At 50.6% G+C, this 23,160-nt stretch overlaps 1 pseudogene; it reads left to right on the top strand.

The window, feature by feature from the left end:
* LOC135887579 (zinc finger protein 271-like) overlaps positions 1-23,160 on the top strand; it is a 187,221-nt pseudogene that overhangs the window by 62,520 nt on the left and 101,541 nt on the right.

The raw sequence follows: 23,160 nt of genomic DNA, 5'->3' as shown, positions 1-23,160 counted from the left end.
ACATTGAGAGGGAAGAAAACAAAGTAAGAAAGGATACAGCCATGGGTAGGAGAATGGACATACGGAGGAAGGGTAGTGTAGATACCATTCTAATAGGTGATACTGTTGGTAGAATGTCTGGACCTAATCGGGTAAAGAATGTGAGTGAAGCCAAACAGCAAGAATTAAGATGTTTGTACACCAATGCAAGGAGCCTAGGTAACAAAATGGAGGAACTAGAGTTACTGGTGCAGGAAGTGAAACCGGATATTATAGGGATAACAGAAACACGATGGAATAGAAGTCATGACTGGAGTACAGGTATTGAAGAGTATGTGCTGTTTAGGAAACACAGAAATAAAGGCAAAGGTGGGGGAGTAGCATTGTAGATCAATGATGAGGTAGACTGTAAAGATATAAGAAAGGATGGAATGGTTAAGACAGAGTCTGTCTGGGCAAAAATCACATTGGGGAAGAAAGCTACTAGAGCCTCCCCTGAGATAGTGCTTGGGGTGTGCTATAGACCACCAGGATCTGATTTGGATATGGATAGAGACCTTTTTAATGTTTTTAATGAAGTAAATACTAATGGGAATTGTGTGATCATGGGAGACTTTAACTTCCCAGATATAGACTGGAGGACAAGTGCTAGTAATAATAATAGGGCTCAGATTTTCCTAGATGCAATAGCTGATGGATTCCTTCACCAAGTAGTTGCTGAACCAACAAGAGGGGATGCCATTTTAGATTTGGTTTTGGTGAGTAGTGAGGACCTCATAGAAAAAATGGTTGTAGGGGACAACCTTGGTTCGAGTTTAACCTAAATGGAAGGATAAACAAAAATAGATCTGTGACTAGGGTTTTTGATTTCAAAAGGGCTAACTTTAAAAAATTAAGGAAATTAGTTAGGGAAGTGGATTGGACTGAAGAACTTGGGGATCTAAAGGCGGAGGAAGCCTGGAATTACAGTGAAACCCTGCTATACCGCGATGTTTGGGGTCCAAAAAATTACATCGCGCTAAATGCGGGGTCGCGGTATAGTGGGGTTTCAAGCCCGTCAGTGGTCCCCAAGGCGGTGCATTGATGTGTGCCACCTAGTGCTCCTAGTGCCTAGTGCCCAGCAGGGGAGAGAAGTTGCGGCCCCACACCTGCCGGGGACAGAGAGCTCCAGGGCTGCGGGCACTGGTTCTCTCTGTCCCCGGCAGGCGTGGGGCCGAGGCTTCTCTCCCCTGCCTGGCACTAGGCGGGGGCACATCAATGTCCCGGCAGCCATCATGGCGTTGGGGACCACTGGTACAGTACATACAGTACTGTATTACTGTGAGTCTTAAAGGGGGTCCAAATTGTGATCGCGTTATATGCAATTTCATGTTATGGTGGGGCGCCTTATTGCGGGGTTTGACTGTACTTCAAGTCAAAGTTGCAGAAACTATCAGAAGCCTGCATCCCAAGAAAGGGGAAAAAGTCATAGGCAGGAGTTGTAGACCAAGCTGGATGAGCAAGCAGCTCAGAGAGGTGATTAAGAAAAAGCAGAAAGCCTACAAGGAGTGGAAGATGGGAAGGATCAGCAAGGAAAGCTACCTTATTGAGGTCAGAACATGTAGGGATAAAGTGAGATAGGCCAAAAGCCATGTAGAGTTGGACCTTGCAAAGGGAATTAAAACCAATAGTAAAAGGTTCTATAGCCATATAAATAAGAAGAAAACAAAGAAAGAAGAAGTGGGACCGCTAAACACTGGGGATGGAGTGGAGATTAAGGATAATCTAGGCATGGCCCAATTTCTAAACAGATACTTTGCATCCATCTTTAATGAGGCTAATGAGGTGCTTAGGGATAATGGTAGGATGACAAATAGGAATGAGGATATGGAGGTAGATATTACCACATCCGAGGTAGAAGCCAAACTTGAATATCTTAATGGGACTAAATCGGGTGTGTGGGGGGGGGGAGATAATCTTCATCCAAGAATATTAAAGGAACTGGCACATGAAATTGCAAGCCCATTAGCAAGAATTTTTAATGAATCTGTAAACTCAAGGGTTGTACCGTATGACTGGAGAATTGCTAACATAGTTCCTATCTTTAAGAAAGGGGAAAACAGTGATCCGGGCAACTACAGGCCTGTTAGTTTGACATCTGTAGTATGCAAGGTCTTGGAAAAAAATTTGAAGGAGAAAGTAGTCAAGGACATTGAGGTCAATGGTAACTGGGACAAAATACAACATGGTTTTACAAAAGGTAGATCATGCCAAACCAACCTGATCTCCTTCTTTGAGAAAGTAAAGGATTTTTTAGACAAAGGAAATGCAGTGGATCTAATTTACCTCAATTTCAGTAAGGCATCTGATACATTTCCACATGGGGAATTATTAGCTAAATTGGAAAAGATGGGGATCAATATGAAAATTGAAAGGTGGATAAGGAACTGGTTAAAGGGGAGACTACAACAGGTCATACTGAAAGGTGAACTGTCAGGCTGGAGGGAGGTTACTAGTGGAGTTCCTCAGGGTTCGGTTTTGGGACCAGTCTTATTTAATCTTTTTATTGCTGACCTTGGCACAAAAAGTGGCTAATGTGCTAATAAAGTTTGCAGATGACACAAAGCTGGGAGGTATTGCCAATACAGAGAAGGACTGGGATATCATACAGGAAGATATGGATGACCTTATAAACTGGAGTAATAGTAATAGGATGAAATTTAATAGTGAAAAGTGCAAGGTCATGCATTTAGGGATTAATAACAAGAACTATTGTTATAAACTGGGGAGGCATCAGTTGGAAGTAACAGAGGAGGAGAAGGACTTCAGAGTCTTGAGTGATCACAGGATGACTATGAGCCGCCAATGTGAAAAAAGCTAATGCGGTCTTGGGATGCATCAGGCGAGGTATTTCCAGTAGAGATAAGGAGGTGTTAGTACCGCTATACAAGGCACTGGTGAGACCTCATCTGGAATACTGTGTGCAGTTCTGGTCTCCCATGTTTAAGAAGGATGAATTCAAACTGGAACAAGTACAGAGAAGGGCTACTAGGATGATCCGAGGAATGGAAAACCTGTCTTATGAAAGGAGACTCAAAGAGCTTGTTTAGCCTAACCAAAAGAAGGCTGAGGGGAGATATGATTGCTTTCTATAAATATATCAGAGGGATAAATACCAGGGAGGGAGAGGAATTATTTAAGCTCAGTACCAATGTGGACACAAGAACAAATGGATATAAACTGGCTATCAGGAAGTTTAGACTTGAAATTAGACGAAGGTTGCTAACCATCAGCGGAGTGAAGTTCTGGAACAGCCTTCCAAGGGGAGTAGTGGGAACAAAAGACATATCTGGATTCAAGACTAAGCTTGATAAGTTTATGGAGGGGGTGGTATGATGGGATAGCCTAATTTTGGCAATTAATTGGTCTTTGACTATTAGCGGTAAATATGCCCAATGACTTGTAATGGGACACTAAATAGAGTGGGATCTGAGTTAATACTGAGAATTCTTTCCTGGGTGTCTGGCTGGTGAGTCTTGCCCACATGCTCAGGGTTTAGCTGATCGCCATATTTGGGGTTGGGAAGGAATTTTCCTCCAGGCCAGATTGGCAGAAGCCCTGGGGAGTTTTCACCTTCCTCTGCAGCGTGGGGCACAGGTCACTTGCTGGAGGATTCTCTGCACCTTGAAGTCTTTAAACCATGATTTGAGGACTTCAATGGCTCAGACACAGGTTTGATACAGGAGTGGGTGGGTGAGATTCTGTGGCCTGCATTGTGCAGGAGGTCAGACTAGATGCTCATAATGGTCCCTTCTGATCTTAAAGTCTATGATTCTATGAAGACAAACTGAGTAGGAATAGGTAGTTGTGTTCCCCTGTATAAATATTTAGCCCAGTGGCTAGAGTACTCACCCAGAAGGTAAAAGAGCTTTCAGTTGCTCCCTCTGCTTCATAGGGAGCCTGTACTTGAAGTTGGGCCTGTACCTCTCAAGAGAGTGCTCTAGCCACGGGGATATATGATATTCCAATGTGGGTTTCCCCTGTCGCTCCTGATTAAGCTGTTCCACAGTGTAGGAATAATTTAGACAGTCATTGGGAGACAGAAAATGTGAGATTGACTATTCAATCCAGTGGTTAGGGCATCCACCTGGAATGTGGTCCAGCCCCCTCCTCCAGGGACTATTTCATTATTCATACACAGTGGAACAATTCCAAGAGAATCGACCCATAGCAGAATATCCCATGGTCCAGTGGCTGGGGCACTCAGCTGAGAGGTATGGGAGACTCCTGTTCAAATCCCTGCTCACCAGGGAAAGGGGTATTAAACCCAGATCTCTAACCACTAAGTCAAGGATTATGGGGAAGTAGCTTCTCTTCTGATCAATTTGTGTGTCACTGTGACAAACTGGGACTGTTCTTAATGTGGTCTTTGAATGCTGACAGGGGAATGTGGCTAGGATAGTCTGCATTGGGGGATGGGAGACTGACCGAGGGAAGCTACCTGAGCATGTAACATGAGAACCCAGGAAGGGGTTAGAGGCCAGGTGACACCTTTGCCCGGGAAACTGAACAAAGGCTGAGGGGTCGCTGAAGGGGAAGTTTCAGGAGCTGGCTGGTGGAATGGCTGGGAGGCAGACGGGGCTCTGACCTCCCAAGGGGGGCTGTGGGGCCCTGGGACCCCAAGATGGACCTAACTGGGGGGGATCCTGTTGTCTGTGCCTGCAAGACCTGTCTTGGACTGTGTTCCTCTCGTCTAAATAAACCTTCTGCTTTACTGGCTGGCTGAGAGTCATGGTGAATCGCAGGAAGCCGAGGGTGCAGGGCCTTGTGTCCCCCCACACTCCGTGACAACTGGTGGCAGCGGTGAGATGTACTGCACCCCGTGGACGGTGCTTCCTGCAGTAAGTGACTGGGGAGCAGTAAAACGAAGGGGGATGGACGGGGACCAGGTGGGCTGAAGAGTCAGAGAGAGACGGTTCAGGGGGCAATTGACCCCTGGGAGTGTGTGACCAGAGAGAAGGACTGTTGCAGTAACAGGGTCCCCCAGGGGATCGCAGCGAGTGGTCCCGGGGCGGAGGAGTCTGCAGCTCGACCCTGGCAGAGAGGTGGTGACCTGAAGAAGGGCTGGCACACTAGGGGTCTCCCTGGAACGGTGGAAAGCGGAGAGCACAGGCCGGCGAGTGGCCAGCCAGAAGATGTATGCTAAACGCCTTAAGAGCGACCTGGTGGAGCTGTGCAGGCAGAGGGAGCTGCACATTGGGAGGTCCACCAAAGAACAGCTTATTGCCCAGCTGGAGGAGAGGGATCGCTTGGATGAACCGAGCCCTGTGCCTGAGGGCAGCCGCCCGGTGGATGCAGCGTGGGCCCCGGGGCCTGACATGTCTGGGAGGGGTCAGACTGCTGCCGAGGACATCCCGAGACCCTGCCTACCTATACCTAGGGGATGGGTTGGGGGAAGCCCAGCGAATACCGAGGGCACCCTGACCCCGGCGGCCAGCAGGGGATCATCCCGGCGGAGCTCCCCGTCCCGGGACCGGATGCGACTGGAATATGACAGGGAGCTGAGACTGAAAGAGCTCGAGTTAAGGCAGCAAGAACTGAAGCAGGAGCGGGAAGAGAAGGAGAAACAACGTCAGCATGAGCAGGAAGAGAAGGAGAAACAACGTCAGCATGAGCTGGAACTGGCCAGGCTGAGGAGCAGTGAGGCCCCGGCTGCGGTGAGTGAGGGGGGACCCAAGACTGCAAAGAGCTTTGATAAGTGCTGGCCCAGCGTAAGGAGGGGGAGGACATGGGTACCTTCCTGACGGCCTTTGAGAATACCTGCGAGCTGCTCCAGGTTGACCCTGCAGACAGGCTCCAGTTTCTCATCCCCTCACTGGACTCCACAGCCAGGGAGGTGTACAGCCGACTGAAAGGGGCGGAGACAGGGGACTACAAACTGTTCAAAAAGGCCCTGCTCCGCGAGTTTGGGCTGACCCCTGAGACGTACTGGAAAAGATTCCGGAGTCAGCGTAAAACCTGTGAGGTCACATACCTACAACTAGCCAACCGGGCGCAGGGGTATGCCCGCAAGTGGACAGCTGGGGCCCAAACTATAGAGGACCTGCTTGACCTAGTCGTACTGGAGCACATGTATGAGCAGTGCCCATCCGACCTGAGGCGATGGTTGATGGACCAAAAGCCAGAGAACCCTCAGCACGTAGGCCAGTTGGCGGACGAGTTTGTGAACAGTCGGGCAGGAGATAACAGGGAGGAGTCCCAAAGGAACAGGCCTGCCACAACGCAGAGAGAGAGTCACCATGGGACCTCCCAGCGAGGAAATATGGAGAACCCCCACCAAAGGGGAACATCCAGCGTCAGGTCCATCTGACCCGCTCGAGGGGACCCACGGGACATGGGATGCTATCACTGTGGCCAGAGAGGCCACATACGGGCCCAGTGCCCCAAGCTCAGGGACAGACTGAGCAGACCGAACCCACAGAGGGTTGACTGGGTAGAGACCCAGCTGGACGAGAGACAGCATTCCCAGGGAAGGGGGGCTGGCAGAGTACCACCTGCTAAGGAGGGAGGAGAGCTCCAGGCCAGCTCCTCTGGGGGGCTGGATGCTCCAGACTCAGGGTTTTCGGTTTACAGGGTGGGCGCGGGGCTGCCCCTCCGGAGAGAGTGCCTTGTTCCCCTGGAGGTGGATGGGAGGAAGGTCAATGGATACTGGGATACGGGCGCAGAGGTGACACTGGCCCGGCCCGAGGTGGTGGCCCCAGATCGGGTGGTGCCCGACACCTACCTGACTCTGACAGGGGTGGGCGGGACCCCATTCAAGGTGCCTGTGGCGAGGGTACACCTGAAGTGGGGGGCCAAGGAGGGCCCCAAGGATGTGGGGGTGCACAACCATTTGCCCACTGAGGTGTTGATGGGGGGGGACCTGGAGGACTGGCCAAGCAACCCCCAGGGTGCCCTGGTTGTGACCCGTAGTCAGAGCCGGCGAGGGGCACTGCGCCCTGGCCTTGGGGAGGGTGCCTTGCCTGAGGCGCAGGACCCTAACCTGGTGGGGAGGGAACACCCAGGGACACGGCTCAGGGAGGCTGTGGCTTCAGACCCAGCCGGCGAGAGAGAGCAGGTGGCCATCCCTGTCCCAGCTGCTGAGTTCCAGGCCGAGTTGCAGAAAGATCCCTCCTTGTGGAAGATAAGGGACCTGGCCGACCCCAGTGCAGTACAGACCATGGGAAGAGGTGGCCGGAAAAGGTTCCTGTGGGAGAAAGGGTTCCTGTACCAAGAATGGGCTCCCCCAGGGAAAATGGAGTCGGGGGAATCAGGAGGCAGCTGGTGGTACCCCCAGGGCCGGCTCCAGGCACCAGCAGAGCAAGCACGTGCCTGGGGCGGCACATGCTAAGGGGCTGCATTCCATCCATTCTTGGGGCGGCAGAGTCCGAGCATCTTTTTTTTTTTTTTGCGCTTCGGCAGTTCGGGTGGCGGCAGTCCGAGCGTTTTTTTTTTGTTTGTTTTTTTTTGCTTGGGGCAGCAAAAATGGTAGAGCCGGCCCTGGGTACCCCAGAAGTATCACCGCCAGCTGCTGTACTGGGCCCATGACATTCCCCTCTCAGGGCACCAGGGAACCTGGCATACCCAGCAGAGGCTGCTACGGAGCTTTTACTGGCCTGGGGCCTTTGTTACTGTCCAACAGTACTGCCGATCCTGTGACCCCTGTCAGAGCTGGAGGAAGGCCCGGGACAAGGGGAAAACGGCTTTAGGACCCTTGCCCAGCATACAGGAGCCTTTCCAGAGGGTGGCCAAGGTTAAAAGGGGGGCTCTGAACCAAGAGATCCCGAATCACAGACCTCCAGACTGGAACGCTGGGAGAAGGCCCCAGCCCAGTTGGAACCCCAGGGGTATTGGGGTGGGGAAAGGGCACAGGCCACATAAACCTTCCCACATGCGAACTACGAGTGCCATCGAGCACCCCGGACCTAAGGGGGCGCGTGAAACTGGAAGGGCCTGGTGTAATTCTCACCAAGGAATGGGAGGGATGTTGGAGCATCCATGGGAACGTGGGTAGGTTCGAACTTCCCCAGGTCACTGGCTAAAGTGACCCTGCTCAGTTCGGTCTCGAAGGGGGGAGAGATGTGACGAACTGGGACTGTTCTTAATGTGGTCTTTGAATGCTGACAGGGGAGTGTGGCTAGGATAGTCTGCATTGGGGGATGGGAGACTGACCGAGGGAAGCTACCTGAGCATGTAACATGAGAACCCAGGAAGAGGTTAGAGGCCAGGTGACACCTTTGCCCGGGAAACTGAACAAAGGCTGTGGGAGGGGTCGCTGAAGGGGAAGTTTCAGGAGCTGGCTGGTGGAATGGCTGGGAGGCAGACGGGGCTCTGACCTCCCAAGGGGGCTGTGGGGCCCTGGGACCCCAAGATGGACCTAACTGGGGGGGGGATCCTGTTGTCTGTGCCTGCAAGACCTGTCTTGGACTGTGTTCCTCTCGTCTAAATAAACCTTCTGCTTTACTGGCTGGCTGAGAGTCATGGTGAATCGCAGGAAGCCGGGGGTGCAGGGCCTTGTGTCCCCCCACACTCCGTGACAGTCACATTCTGCATGCATGTGTCTACCAGATCAGGCCCTGAAGGCCAGATAGGCAGAGGACTGTCTAGCATGTGAATCCTGCTGGGGCTTAGGCATGAGTTGGCACTCAGCTGCTGGCAGTGTCAGGACTGCGGTAGCTGAGCACATGGCCAGCTGCTGAAATTTAGGCACTTCAGGGACTTAAATGGCAGAAGCTTAGGCACCTAAGGACTGTATATGTGTGCAGGGTTAGGCAGCAGCTGAGCAGTGTTTTGTGAATGTCAGTGGTGCCTAAGTGTTGGGCTGAGTCACCTCAAGAGGCAGATAGGTGCTGATATAAAATTATTCTACTTAACTGCCAGGGGGCAAATTTGTCACGTACACACAGGGTCAGCTATAGGTTGTCTTAACTCAGGAAGTTCCTTCGAGAGGAAATGTAGCCAAACTCCAAACCTGAAGACAATGGACCTTTCTGTGCCTGCGTCCTGTAGATAAACTGCTTGGTTTGCAAAATAAGCAAGGAGGAGGGGGCAAGTAGATGAACAATAAGGGGTCATAAGAGGGGCAGATACATGTAGCTTGCTAATTATGTATGGTAATGATGGCAAATTTTGGCCAATCATAAAGCAATAGATTATCATAGTCAACTGCATATAATGCTTTGGTGTAAGTGTTTTCTTTGTTCTTGCTGACTTATGAGCTCGAACCCAATTGCAATTGAAATAAACGAATCGCCCCTCCCGGGGCTCCTTGCTTGGCTAGCTGTGTCCGTCTCTCCTTATTCCTCAGCTGGAATGGACAGAAATTTCTATGACAGTGCCAATATCCCCCTTGTGAATCCCATGTGCCTACCCAGGAGTGGCAGGTTATGGGCTCGTGGTGCCCGAGCAGCAGGAATATTCAAGGCTGGGGGCTGTGCTCCACCAATATTTGGAGCTGGGTTTCTCCCCTGGCCATGCCTGAAGCAGGCCCCAGCCCCCGCAGGCCACCCCCCTCCCCCAGCCCCAGAGCTTCCCTGCCTGAAAGAAAAGAGCCCGGTGCCTCTCCCTTGCTTGCTTCTGCTTTGCCGCTGGCTGCCGCTGCTTCTGCCTAAGGGCTATAGCACAAGAGCAGCAGGAGGGGGAGGGGGGATGGGGGAGGAGGCACACACAGTGTTTGGCAAAAAGAACAGGAGAACTTGTGGCACCTTAGAGACTAACAAATTTATTAGAGCATAAGCTTTCGTGGGCTACAACCCACTTCTTCGGATGCCTCCCTCCCCTCCCCCGGCAACCACCTGGAGGAGACGCCAAGGGGACTTCCTGCCAGGAGACGGACATCTGGAGTGGATCTCACTCACCTGAGCAGCTGCTGGGGCTTCAGTGAGTGTTTGACCCTGTGATCCACCCCCCACCCCGCAGCTCCCACTCCTGCCCAACGCTGGGCAAGGGGCAGCCCCATCCCCTCACCCCCAGTGAGGGGCAGCAGGTTGCAGCAGGGGAGGAAGGAAGCCACATGTGATGGCAGTCCCCTCCCCCCCCAGCACCCACCCACCCACCACAGGGGAGATGGGGGAGGGGGGCTTCCTAGACCTGAGCAGCTGGGGCTTGGGTGAATTTTGTGACCCCCTCCCCCACAGGCACCACCCTGCAGTCCCCACTCCTGCCCCATGCTGGGCAAGGGGCAGCCCCATCCCCAGTGAGGCTATGGTGAGGGGCAGGAGCAGGGGAGGCCACACATGCAGGGCCGGCGCTTCCACTAGGCGGTCGCCTAGGACGGCAGGATTTGGGGGGCGGCATTTTGCCATCCTCGGCAGAAATTCGGTGGCGGGGGTCCTTCCGCTCTGGGTCTTTGGCGGAAATTCGGCGGGAGGGGGGGTCCTTCCACTCCGGGACCCGCTGCTGAAGTTCCCCAAAGATGCGGAACGGAAGGACCCCCGCCGCTGAATGCTCAGAGAAGCGCTGCCGCCTAGGGCGGCAAAAACCCTGGCACCGCTCCTGCACACGTGATGGCAACCCCCCCCCCCCGCTACCCACCATAGGGGAGGTGAGTGGGCTTTCTGGACCTGAGAGAGGCCCTAGGAGCATGTGCAGTGACCATGGTGCAGAGTGAGTGTGCTGCGGGGGGGGGGGGTTAAGAGGAGCTTGCTGCTGCCAGTGTGTGTGTGTGGGGGGGGAAGTCTTCTCTGGTCCTAGCCCTGGGGCAGCCTGTCTGCACCCCAAGTTTCTTATCCCCAGCCCTGCCCCACCCCAGAGCCTGTGCCCCCAGCACCCGAATCCTGAGCACCCTTCCTGCACTGTGAACCCCTCATCCCCAGCCCCACCCGAGGGGAAAAACATGCAACTTAAAGTTGGTGGTCAGTTTGGAGTATCATTGTGTTTAGCACAATACTTGATTATTTTACACCCTTTAAAGTATATAACTAGTCGTATACAGGTGTTACAAAGTGGGAATGTTCTTAACAGGGCCGGCTCCAGGGTTTTGGCCGCCCCAAGCAGCCAAACAAAAAAAACACACACAAAAAAGCCGCGATCGCGATTTGCGGCGGCAATTCGGCGGGAGGTCCTTCGCTCCGAGCAGGAGTGAGGGACCGTCCGCCGAATTGCCGCCGAACAGCTGGACATGCCGCCCCTCTCCGAAGTGGCCGCCTCAAGCACCTGCTTGGTAAGCTGGTGCCTGGAGCCAGCCCTGGTTCTTAATGTTTTCTCTGAATACTGTGTGAGTGCCTCAGTTTCCCCTATGCAGTTCTTAAGGATCTAGATGGTGGGATAAGGGGGTGTGATTGTTGTAGAGCCCTAGAGGGCCAGTGTGATGCCGTCTGCACAGAGAATGGCCGAAACCCTGCCTCCGGGCAACTGATGGCCTGGGCCGCTCTCCTGCAAGGTGCCAACTGAAGGTGTTGGAGAACAAAGAGATCAGGTGGCCTCCTAATGCCTGGAAAAGAGACAAAGGCCAGAGGGGGGAGTGTCAGTGCCTGGGCGGACTTCCGGGAAGCGCATGGTGTGGAAGGGGATGCTGGGATGCTCTGGAACTACTCCATACAAAGCCAGTCAGGACTCTGGGGGAGCCTCCTCTCTCTAAGCAGACTGTCTTCAGGGCAAGAAGCTTCGACCTTCCTGGGTCTGACCTCGGAGCATTCAGCATGCTCTTCCACACCGTGCGCTTTCCGCAGCGAGTCCGCCCAGGCGGGTCCTGGGGCAGCCAGAGGGCCCTGCACCCCAACTCTGCAGTCAGACGTGACTCTCAGCCAGCCGGTAAAACAGAAGGTTTATTAGACGACAGGAACACAGTCTAAAACAGAGCTTGTAGGTACAGAAAACAGGACCCCTCAGTCAGGTCCATCTTGGAGGGGTGGAGAGCCCAGACCCAAGTTCTGGGCCTCTCCCCATTTCCCCAGCCAGCTCCAAACTTACACTCCCCCCTCTGGCCTTTGTCTCTCTTCTGGACAAGGAGGCCAGAAGATCTTTGTCCCCAACACCTTCAGTTGGCATCTTGAGGGGGAAACTGAGGCACCCTCACAGTATTCAGAGAAAACATTAACAACATTCCCACTTCGTCACAACAGGTGCAACAAAATATAATACTGTATATTGAAGCAGGCAAGTGCTGCTTCTGACTTTCCACTTATAATTGACCCTTGTAATCTTGTGGCGCCGACGTGTTGTAGCTTCATTTTATATCGGCTTACAGGGCAGGAGCGGGGGGCCACCACCATTTTGGGCACCACCAAAAATTATACAAACCTGCCGCCTATGTGCCTACCTGCATCTATTGACGCCTAAATACCTTTGAAAACATGGTCCACTGACTTTGCCAAGTACCCAACTGGTCAAGATACAGCCTGGAGGGAGCTAGACACTGCTGAGACATGTCAGACAGGCATTGCTCTTTCAGCCTCTCTCCCCAGTTCACTCCATCCCTCGTTCTTGGAGTATTTCTGCCACTCCTCTCTGAACTTCTAACAGACTGTCAGTATCTTTCTGGTTATATTAGGGTGACCAGACAGCAAGTGTAAAAAATCGGGACAGGGGGTGGGGGGTAATAGGAGCCTATATAAGCAGGGCCGGCTCTACCATTTTTCTGCCCCAAGCAAAAACAAACAAACAAAAAAAACGCTCGGACTGCCGCCACCCGAACTGCCGAAGCGCAAAAAAAAAAAAAAATGCTCGGACTCTGCCGCCCCAAGAATGGACGGAATGCAGCCCCTTAGCATGTGCCGCCCCAGGCACGTGCTTGCTCTGCTGGTGCCTGGAGCCGGCCCTGTATATAAGAAAAAGACCCAAAAATTGGGACTGTCCCTATAAAATCCCGACATCTGGTCATCCTAAGTTATGTGCCTAGAGCTGAACTGAGTGTTTAACATGGAGTCTCCCCAGAAAGGGTCTGCCCCATCCCTTCATTGTGACTTGGCTGGCTCGCTGCATGTATCCTTTTATTGCAGCCTTATTGTACTGCAAACTCACATCTAATTTGCTCCAATCCTTCCCCTACATCTACCTTAGCCTTTCTGACTTCCCAGGTCTCTCCTTCCCAATGAGACTCTCATGTTGTTGTTTTCTGCCTGTCACTAATCTCTCTAGGCCCCTTTATTATTTTTTTCTGTTCACATTAGTGTTTGCAGCTCCTCTCAATGTAGTATCAGCTGTGAACTTCATTGGTGTGCAGTTTTGTCCCTCAGCTAGATCATTACATTCAAAATGAAGTCACAAAATGAGGACAGTCCCTGTCCCAAAGAAACTGCAGTCTAAATACACAGAAGAGTCATAACAAGGTGTGGGGATGAAGTTTATTCTTTAAGTGATAATCTCATGTCAAGTGCCTTGCAGAAGAAGCGGGTTTTAAAGAGGGATGTGAATGAAGGCAGCATGTTTTCTAAATCTATTTAATTAGGTATTTCCCCATTGCATGTGCTGGTAGAGTGGTAACAAGCCCCTCACAGAACTCTCTTTACTCCATGGATCTCTATTTAATGCTATGTCTACACTTAAACCATTACAGGGACACAGCTGCACCTGCACCGCATTAGGGTAGACACTTATTACCCATCGGCGTAGTTAATCCCCAAAAAGAGTTACCTAGGTTGACAGAAGAATTTTTCCATCAATTTACTGCTGTCTACACCGTGGATTAGGTCGGTTTAACTACATCTCTCTAGGGTGTGGATTTTCACATCCCTCAGAGACATAGCTATGCTGATGTGACTTTTCAAGGTAGACCAGCCTTTTACTCTGCCTTTTGGGGCAATGAGGAACAGCTATAGTCCTGGTTAAGAGAGCACAGTCCTGGCTTCTAGAGTTTATGATGCCCATAAAGTTTCATCCATATCTAAAATATAACTATATTGAAAGTCCATTCATTTGAAACTTTGCACTGAGCAAATGATCCTACAAGCAGCAAGAAATGAAACTGGGCTGGTCTCAATGACCAACCCCCACAGGCTGACTGATAAAAATGTGATGACAGAACAATCATGGTACAAGAACACCAGTAGCCTAACTGACAGGGTTGTGATATTTCATGGGCATATATTGTATCCATTTATTTGGCTTTATATAAAACAGTGAAACAGACCCCCTATCCTCACCATTCATTAGAGGATGCAATATAAAAATCATCACACAACAAAGCAGCATATTTTTTCCTCCCCACACATATTACAAATCAAAATCTCCCCATCACTCTCCCAAATCCACCCCACTAGTCTGCAAGTGCCTGCCCAAACAGACGGGCTTTGCAGTGTCCCCAGAAGGTCAACAGATTCAGGCAATTTCAGACCAATGAACACCCTGCCATCAGCCTCTCTTTTATGTCAAGCGGGGAGGGGACTCTAACTCAAGTGTCTCCACTCACCTATAGTGGAGCAGTATTATGGCATGTGAAGTGAAATGTCTCTCAAGCAGGAAGGTTTCAGGCCATTAAGGGCTCTCAGTGTCAAAACCAGCATCTAAAACTCCACGTGGAAGGCTGTGGGAAGCCAGTGCAGATCCCAGAGCACTGGTGTCAAAGGACCCAGGACTTCCACACTGGTCTTCAGCAGCCAGACATGACCCGGAGTCAAATGAAAGCTTGTGGCATGAAGTTCCCCCAACACATCCAGAACCTCCATAAGTAACATATTGAAACTGAAGTAGAGGAGTCTTAGGCCACGTCTACACTTTGGGCTCTACAGCACCATAGCTATGCCTCTGTAGCGCCATAGTGTAGATATTTCCTACAATGGCTGAAGGGTTTTTTCTGTTGCTGTACATGATCAACCTCCCCAAGCAGTGATAGCTAGGCCAGCGGAACCATTTTCCCATCAACCTAGTTGAGTCTACAGTAGGGTTAGGTCACCATAGCTACGTCATACAGGAGTGTGAATTTTGGACACCCCTGAGCACCATAGTGATGTCGACCTAGCTTTTAAGCATAGTTCAGGCCCTAGAGATGTTCCCATCACACATTGCCCGGTCTGAAAGATCACAGACAAGCTGGTCTGATTGGTTATGTATGGAACCTGATTGGTTATGTCCACAATGAAACCAGCAATTTCACTCACATCAGCAGCAAGGCAGCTGCGATTGACCAGGCAGTTCACCACCTGGAATGAAACCACTGAATGAGGCTTTGCAGATGCTCTGGAGGAGCCACAAAAATGCTTCTTTGCCTCAGGCACAGATGCGATGTAAAATTTCAAAACCTGTTTATGACAAAACCAGTCAGCTTCAGCATGAGACATGGGGCACTGTCACGCTGTTCATGTTTCCTCGTGTTTTGTCTGTTGCAGGGCAGTTGTGAACTAAGTGAGGGGCGGGGGTCTGGAGGAAAGAATCAGGGAAGTGAGATGACCAATGCCTGCCAATAGTGGGGGTGGGGCAGAGTGAGGGCAGCCAGCTTCAGCAGTGTTACTGAGCATGCTCAGTACAAGCCAAGCAGCAAATCTGGGGGGGCACATGACCCTGCATCCCTGCCCCCCCCCCCACACACACACACACATGCATCCCCTGGCTATCAGCAAGGGGTCAGTCAGCAACAGAGTGTTCTCCCTCAGAGTCCTCTGGAAACCCTCAGGTTCCACTAGCCTCCAAAAGAGGACTGACTAGCTAGCTGATTGCTAGCTGGTCAGTCGGGAATCAATTTGGAGTGGGCAAATCTACTGTGGGGACTGCTGTGCTTCAAGTAGCCAATGCAATCACTGACGTCCTGCTATCAAGGGTAGTGACTGGGAAATATGCAGGTCATATAGGGATGGTTTCCCTAACAGTGGTGGGGCGATAGACGGAACGCATATCCCTATCTTGGCACCGGACCACCTTGCCAACCAGTACATAAACTGCAAGGGGTACTTCTCAATGGTGCTGCAAGCACTGGTGGATCACAAGGGACGTTTCACTGACATCAACGTGGGATGGCCGGGAAAGGTGCATGACACTCACATCTTTAGGAACTCTGGGCTGTTTGAGCAGTTGCAAGAAGGGACTTACTTCCCAGACCAGAAAATTACTGTTGGGGAAGTTGAAATGCCAATAGTTATCCTTGGAGACCCAGCCTACTCCTTGCTCCCATGGCTCATGAAGCCATACACAGGCAGCCTGGACAGTAGTAAGGAGCAGTTCAACTATAGGCTGAGCAAGTGCAGAATGGTGGTAGAATGTGCCTTTGGACCTTTACAAGCTCGCTGGCGCTGTTTGCTGACTAGGTTAGAACTCAGCGCAACCAATATTCCCATTGTTATTACTGTTTGCTGTGTGCTCCATAATATCTGTGAGAGTAAGGGGGAGACGTTTATGGTGGGGTGGGAGGTTGAGGCAAATCGCCTGGCTGCCAATTTTGAACAGCCAGACACCAGGGCAATTAGAAGAGCACAGGTAGGTGTGCTGTGCATCAGAGAGGCTTTGAATACCAGTTTCATGACTGGCCCCTTCAAGGACTGAACTCACAACCCTGGGTTTAGCAGGCCAATGCGCAAACCACTGAATTATCCCTCCCCCCAAAGTGGATACAGCAGCAGTCTGTGCTCTTGTTGGCTTTCCTGCAGCTCCACCAGACACCTGGGCATGTCTGTTTGCTCCCCCATTAGCCTCAGCATTGCATCCTACCTCTTCTCATCGCACTCACTTAATGCTTTCCTGGACTCTGCCACTGAATGCCTCCATGCATTCAGCTGTGCCCTATCAGTGCAGGAGGACTGCATGAGCTCAGAAAATATATCATTGCGAGTGCGTTTTTTTTCGCCTTCTAATCTGCAATAACCTCAGAGACGGAGATGATAAGGGGAGCATAGAAATATTTTCACCTGCGGGGGGATGAAAAGGGAGAGTAAAATGTAAGATGATCCATTTCTGAGAACAAAAAGGAGACTCTTTCACAGTGAATCAAGCAATTCACAGCAGACAGCACATGTGCTTTAGGTACAAGGTCGCATTTTGCCTTTTATATTCAGCGCCTGCTGAATTGTAACTATAGTACAGGGTTTAAAAGCAATAGTGTTTAATGTTTGATTTTCCCTAAAGACTTGGGATGCATTCGCGGCCAGTACAGCTACTGGAAAAGTCAGTTAACATGTCTGGGGATGGAGCGGGAATCGTCCAGGGACATCTCCATGAAGCTCTCCTGGAGGTACTCTGAAAGCCTTTGAAGAAGGTTTCTGGGGAGGGCTGCCTTATTTCGTCCTCCATGGTAGGACACTTTACCACGCCAAGCCAGTAGCAAGTAGTCTGGACACAAAGCATGGCAGCAAATGGTCCTGGGTTTTGTTCACATTCAAGCAACATTCAGTCTATATCTTTTTGTGTTAGCCTCAGGTGAGTGATATCATTCATGGTCACCTAGTTGAAATAGGGAAATTTTTGTAAGGGAACAGTAAAAGGACCCCATTCATGCTGGGCTGTTTGCAAGTGGCTAAAAGGGATCATCCCTGAGAATAGCCATGCGGTGAGGGGAAGGGTGAAGGGATCATCCCAAATAGCCACGCAGAGGGGTGGGGGGAGGTGTGTGCTGCACATCCACCCAAAAACCACAGCCCCTCCTTTTAAACGGCAAACCCAACCGGCATTGTTTGCTATGGGAAAGGAGGGCGCTGCAGTTTGAAAACATTCCCACATGTTATCAAGGTATTAGATGCCAAACCCATGTACCCTTTGGATTACCATGGCTGCCTGGAAACCGAATTCAGCGCCTGCCGGTATGGTGACACATCACACATGGACTCAGGCTTCAGTCCCCCCTCCGGGGGTCATGTAGTAATTTTTGTTGTCAGAAGGAGGTTGGGGTGCAATGAAGTTTCAGAATCCCTGCAGGGCCTAAGCCCCCGAACAACCCACAGACCTGGGAAGGCAGGTGCTGCTTTGCTGAAGTCATGTGCAGGGCCTGATCTAGTAGGTGTGCTCAGAGGCCACACAAAACTGGCGGGGGGGGAGGGCAGGACCTCTGCCTTTAGCCCAGTGGTTAGTGTACTCACCCAGGGTGTAGACAGACCCTAGTTCATATTCTCCCCCTGCATGAGGGAGGCAAAAGGATTTAAACAGGGATCTGCTACCTGTCAGCTGAGTGCCCTAGCCAATGTGCTACAGAGTGATTCTCACTGTTAGTCTGTCCCCACATCACAATATCCCATAGTCCAATGTTATTCAATGCCTCTACCAAGCTCTGCAAGAAAATATAAAATCTGGCCTTAACATGAATATAAGAATCTATAAAACAAAAAGAGCTCTGGGGCTGGGGAAGCCTCTCCCCATGGGCTTGGGATACTGGAAACTCAGACTGGATAAAATACTGGAGAAGAGAGTGCTGGGACACTCTGAAACCCACTGTGATTCCAAAGAGACTTCATTCAATAGAAGGGAAGTGGCTGCCTACCTGGGAAGTATTTATTGCCCTAGAAGATGAGACGACGGGCACCATAGGATCAGAGTTTCCTTTTATCAGAAAAAAACAGGATTATAAATATATTAGAACAAAAGAGTCATTGGTACAACTGCAGAAATGTCTGGGAATGTCCATTTAAGGGAGTCAAGGATCAGGGGGTAGCCGTGTTAGTCTGTATCCACAAAAACAACAAGGAGTCCGGTGGCACCTTAAAGACTAACAAATTTATTTGGACATGAGCTTTCGTGGGTAAAAAACCTCACTTCTCACATGCATCTGAAGAAGTGAGGTTTTTTACCCACAAAAGCTTATGCCCAAATAAATCTGTTAGTCTTTAAGGTGCCACCGGACTCCTTGTTGCATTTAAAGGAGGTGTCTTTAACAGACCTGAACTTGCATGGCACGTTAACCTATCACACTGCCAGACTCTGCAACCTCACAAGGACACTCATTGCACTGCCAAAGAAACACAATTTATGCACCAAATGCTCTAAGGCCTGAATCAGTTTTTATATTGATTCAACTTTAGAACCCAATATTGTAAATCCCTTAGTGTAGATGCCCTTATACTGGTATAAAGATGCTTATATTTTATAGCATACTTTAGTAAATATGCAAAATCTAACCAATAAATTTAAATTGGTACAAAACCTGTATATACTAGGCCCAGTTCACACATAATGCAAAACCCTGGTGTCCACCCCAGACTCTATCCCTGGAGATGTAACACACTGTTGTGGGCTGAGTTAAACCTTGCTATTTTGTGGTGGGCATAGCTGCCACCTGACACCCAGGGTAAATGTGTAGAAGTGACCTAAGCTACATCAGTAGCACCCAAGCCGCAGGGACACAGCGACGAACAGCAGAGGCTAACAGAGTGAGTTTGCCTGGGAGTTCGCCTGGGGAGAGCTCACTAAGGCTTTCATCTGCAGGTTTCTCTGACTAGGCACTGCAACAGCTGAGGAAGCTCTTAAGAGGAAGGTGATATGGAAGGTGACCGATCAGCTGTTGTAACCTGCACAGGTTGTGCCATGTTTGTCTTTCTTCCACAGGACAGAAGCGACTTTGTCTGTACAAAGTGCAAGCTGGTCTCCATATTGGAAGAGAAGGTTCGAGGTCTGGAGAAACGAGTATCGACTCTGCGTTGCATAAGGGAAAATGAAGATTTCCTGGACAGACGTCAGGAGATGCTTCTACGGCCACAATGTTCTGAAGATTCAGAGCAGGCGCAGCAGGGACAGACGGATGATGAAGAAGTTTGGCAGCATGTGACCTCCAGAAGGAGAAAGAGGAGCGTCCATGTACCAGCAATGGAGATACAGGTGAGCAATCGTTTCCATGTTCTCTCTACAGGTACTAATGCGGAGAGTGGAGTAGATGACCCATCTGACGGAAGGGAGCAGAAGGAGACTCCACCGATTGGAAGGCAAAAGATGCACTGTCCTAGGGATGGGGGTTCCACGACCACCACTCCCAAGAGGAGGAGGAGGGTGGTGGTGGTCGGGGACTCCCTCCTCAGGGGGACTGAGTCATCTATCTGCCGCCCCGACCGGGAAAACCGAGAGGTCTGCTGCTTGCCAGGAGCTAGGATACACGATGTGACGGAGAGACTGCCGAGACTCATCAAGCCCTCGGATCGCTACCCCTTCCTGCTCCTCCACGTGGGCACCAATGATACTGCCAAGAATGACCTTAAGCGGATCACTGCAGACTACGTGGCTCTGGGAAGAAGGATAAAGGAGTTTGAGGCGCAAGTGGTGTTCTCGTCCATCCTCCCTGTGCAAGGAAAAGGCCTGGGTAGAGACCGTCGAATCGTGGAAGTCAACGAATGGCTACGCAGGTGGTGTCGGAGAGAAGGCTTTGGATTCTTCGACCATGGGATCGTGTTCCAAGAAGGAGGAGTGCTGGGCAGGGACGGGCTCCACCTAACGAAGAGAGGGAAGAGCATCTTCGCCAGCAGGCTGGCTAAAACTAGTGAGGAGGGCTTTAAACTAGGTTCACCGGGGGAAGGAGACCAAAGCCCTGAGGTAAGTGGGGAAATGGGATCCTGGGAGGAAGCACAAGCAGGCGAGCGCAAGAGGGGAGGACTCCTGTCTCATACTGAGAAAGAGGGACGATCGATGAGTTATCTTAAGTGCCTATACACAAATGCAAGAAGCCTGGGAAACAAGCAGGGAGAACTGGAAGTCCTGGCACAGTCAGGGAACTATGATGCGATTGGAATAACAGAGACTTGGTGGGATAACTCACATGACTGGAGTACTATCGTGGATGGATATAAACTGTTCAGGAAGGACAGGCAGGGCAGAAAAGGTGGGGGAGTTACGTTGTATGTAAGAGAGGAGTATGACTGCTCAGAGCTCCGGTATGAAACTGCAGAAAAACCTGAGTGTCTCTGGATAAAGTTGAGAAGTGTGAGCAACAAGGGTGATGTCGTGGTCGGAGTCTGCTATAGACCACCAGACCAGGGGGATGAGGTGGATGAGGCTTTCTTCTGGCAACTAGCAGAAGTTGCTAGATCGCAGGCCCTGGTTCTCATGGGAGACTTTAATCACCCTGATATCTGCTGGGAGAGCAATACAGCGGTGCACAGACAATCCAGGAAGTTTTTGGAAAGTGTAGGGGACAATTTCCTGGGGCAAGTGCTGGAGGAACCAACTAGGGGCAGAGCTTTTCTTGACCTGCTGCTCACAAACAGGGAAGAATTAGTAGGGGAAGCAAAAGTGGATGGGAACCTGGGAGGCAGTGACCATGAGATGGTCGAGTTCAGGGTCCTGACACAAGGAAGAAAGGAGAGCAGCAGAATACGGACCCTGGACTTCAGAAAAGCAGACTTTGACTCCCTCAGGGAACAGATGGGCAGGATTCCCTGGGAGAATAACATGAAGGGCAAAGGGGTCCAGGAGAGCTGGCTGTATTTTAAAGAATCCTTATTGCGGTTGCAGGAACAAACCATCCCGATGTGTAGAAAGAATAGTAAATATGGCAGGCGACCAGCTTGGCTAAACAGTGAAATCCTTGCTGATCTTAAACGCAAAAAAGAAGCTTACAAGAAGTGGAAGATTGGACAAATGACCAGGGAGGAGTATAAAAATATTGCTCAGGCATGCAGGAGTGAAATCAGGAAGGCCAAATCACACTTGGAGTTGCAGCTAGCAAGAGATGTTAAGAGTAACAAGAAGGGTTTCTTCAGGTATGTTAGCAACAAGAAGAAAGTCAAGGAAAGTGTGGGCCCCTTACTGAATGAGGGAGGCAACCTAGTGACCGAGGATGTGGAAAAAGCTAATGTACTCAATGATTTATTTGCCTCTGTCTTCACAAACAAGGTCAGCTCCCAGACTGCTGCACTGGGCAGCACAATATGGGGAGAAGGTGACCAGCCCTCTGTGGAGAAAGAAGTGGTTCGGGACTATTTAGAAAAACTGGACGTGCACAAGTCCATGGGGCCGGATGCGCTGCATCCGAGGGTGCTAAAGGAGTTGGCGGATGAGATTGCAGAGCCATTAGCCATTATTTTTGAAAACTCATGGCGATCGGGGGAGGTCCCGGATGACTGGAAAAAGGCTAATGTAGTGCCCATCTTTAAAAAAGGGAAGAAGGAGGATCCGGGGAACTACACCTCAGTCCCTGGAAAAATCATGGAGCAGGTCCTCAAGGAATCAATTATGAAACACTTAGAGGAGAGGAAAGTGATCAGGAACAGTCAGCATGGATTCACCAAGGGGAAGTCGTGCCTGACTAACCTAATTGCCTTCTATGATGAGATAACTGGCTCTGTGGATGAGGGGAAAGCAGTGGATGTGTTATTCCTTGACTTTAGCAAAGCTTTTGATACGGTCTCCCACAGTATTCTTGCTGCCAAGTTAAAGAAGTATGGGCAGAAAGAATGGACTGTAAGGTGGATAGAAAGCTGACTAGATCGTCGGGCTCAACGGGTAGTGATCAATGGCTCCATGTCTAGTTGGCAGCCAGTTTCAAGCAGAGTGCCCCAAGGGTCGGTCCTGGGGCCGGTTTTGTTTAATATCTTTATTAATGATCTGGAGGATGGAGTGGACTGCACTCTCAGCAAGTTTGCCGATGACACTAAACTAGGAGGCGTGGTAGATACACTAGAGGGTAGGGATCGGATACAGAGGGACCTAGACAAATTAGAGGATTGGGCCAAAAGAAACCTGATGAGGTTCAACAAGGACAAGAGCAGAGTCCTGCACTTAGGACGGAAGAATCCCATGCACAGCTACAGCCTAGGGACCGAATGGCTAGGTAGCAGTTCTGCAGAAAAGGACCTAGGGGTCACAGTGGACGAGAAGCTGGATATGAGTCAACAGTGTGCTCTTGTTGCCAAGAAGGCTAACGGCATTTTGGGCTGTATAAGTAGGGGCATTGCCAGCAGATCGAGGGACGTGATCGTTCCCCTTTATTCGACATTGGTGAGGCCTCATCTTGAGTACTGTGTCCAGTTTTGGGCCCCACACTACAAGAAGGATGTGGAAAAATTGGAAAGAGTCCAGCGGAGGGCAACAAAAATGATTAGGGGGCTGGAGTGCATGACTTATGAGGAGAGGCTGAGGGAACTGGGATTGTTTAGTCTCCAGAAGAGAAGAATGAGGGGGGATTTGATAGCAGCCTACAACTACCTGAAGGGGGGTTCCAAAGAGGATGGAACTCGACTGTTCTCAATGGTGGCAGATGACAGAACAAGGAGCAATGGTCTCAAGTTGCAGTGGGGGAGGTCTAGGTTGGATATTAGGAAACACTATTTCACTAGGAGGGTGGTGAAGCACTGGAATGCGTTACCTAGGGAGGTGGTGGAGTCTCCT

This window comes from Emys orbicularis, chromosome 13 (genome assembly GCF_028017835.1).
Source record: "Emys orbicularis isolate rEmyOrb1 chromosome 13, rEmyOrb1.hap1, whole genome shotgun sequence".
Classification (NCBI taxonomy): Eukaryota; Metazoa; Chordata; order Testudines; family Emydidae; genus Emys; species Emys orbicularis.
The sequence above is the reverse complement of the archived record's forward strand: the minus strand, read 5'-3'. Positions and strand labels throughout refer to the sequence as shown.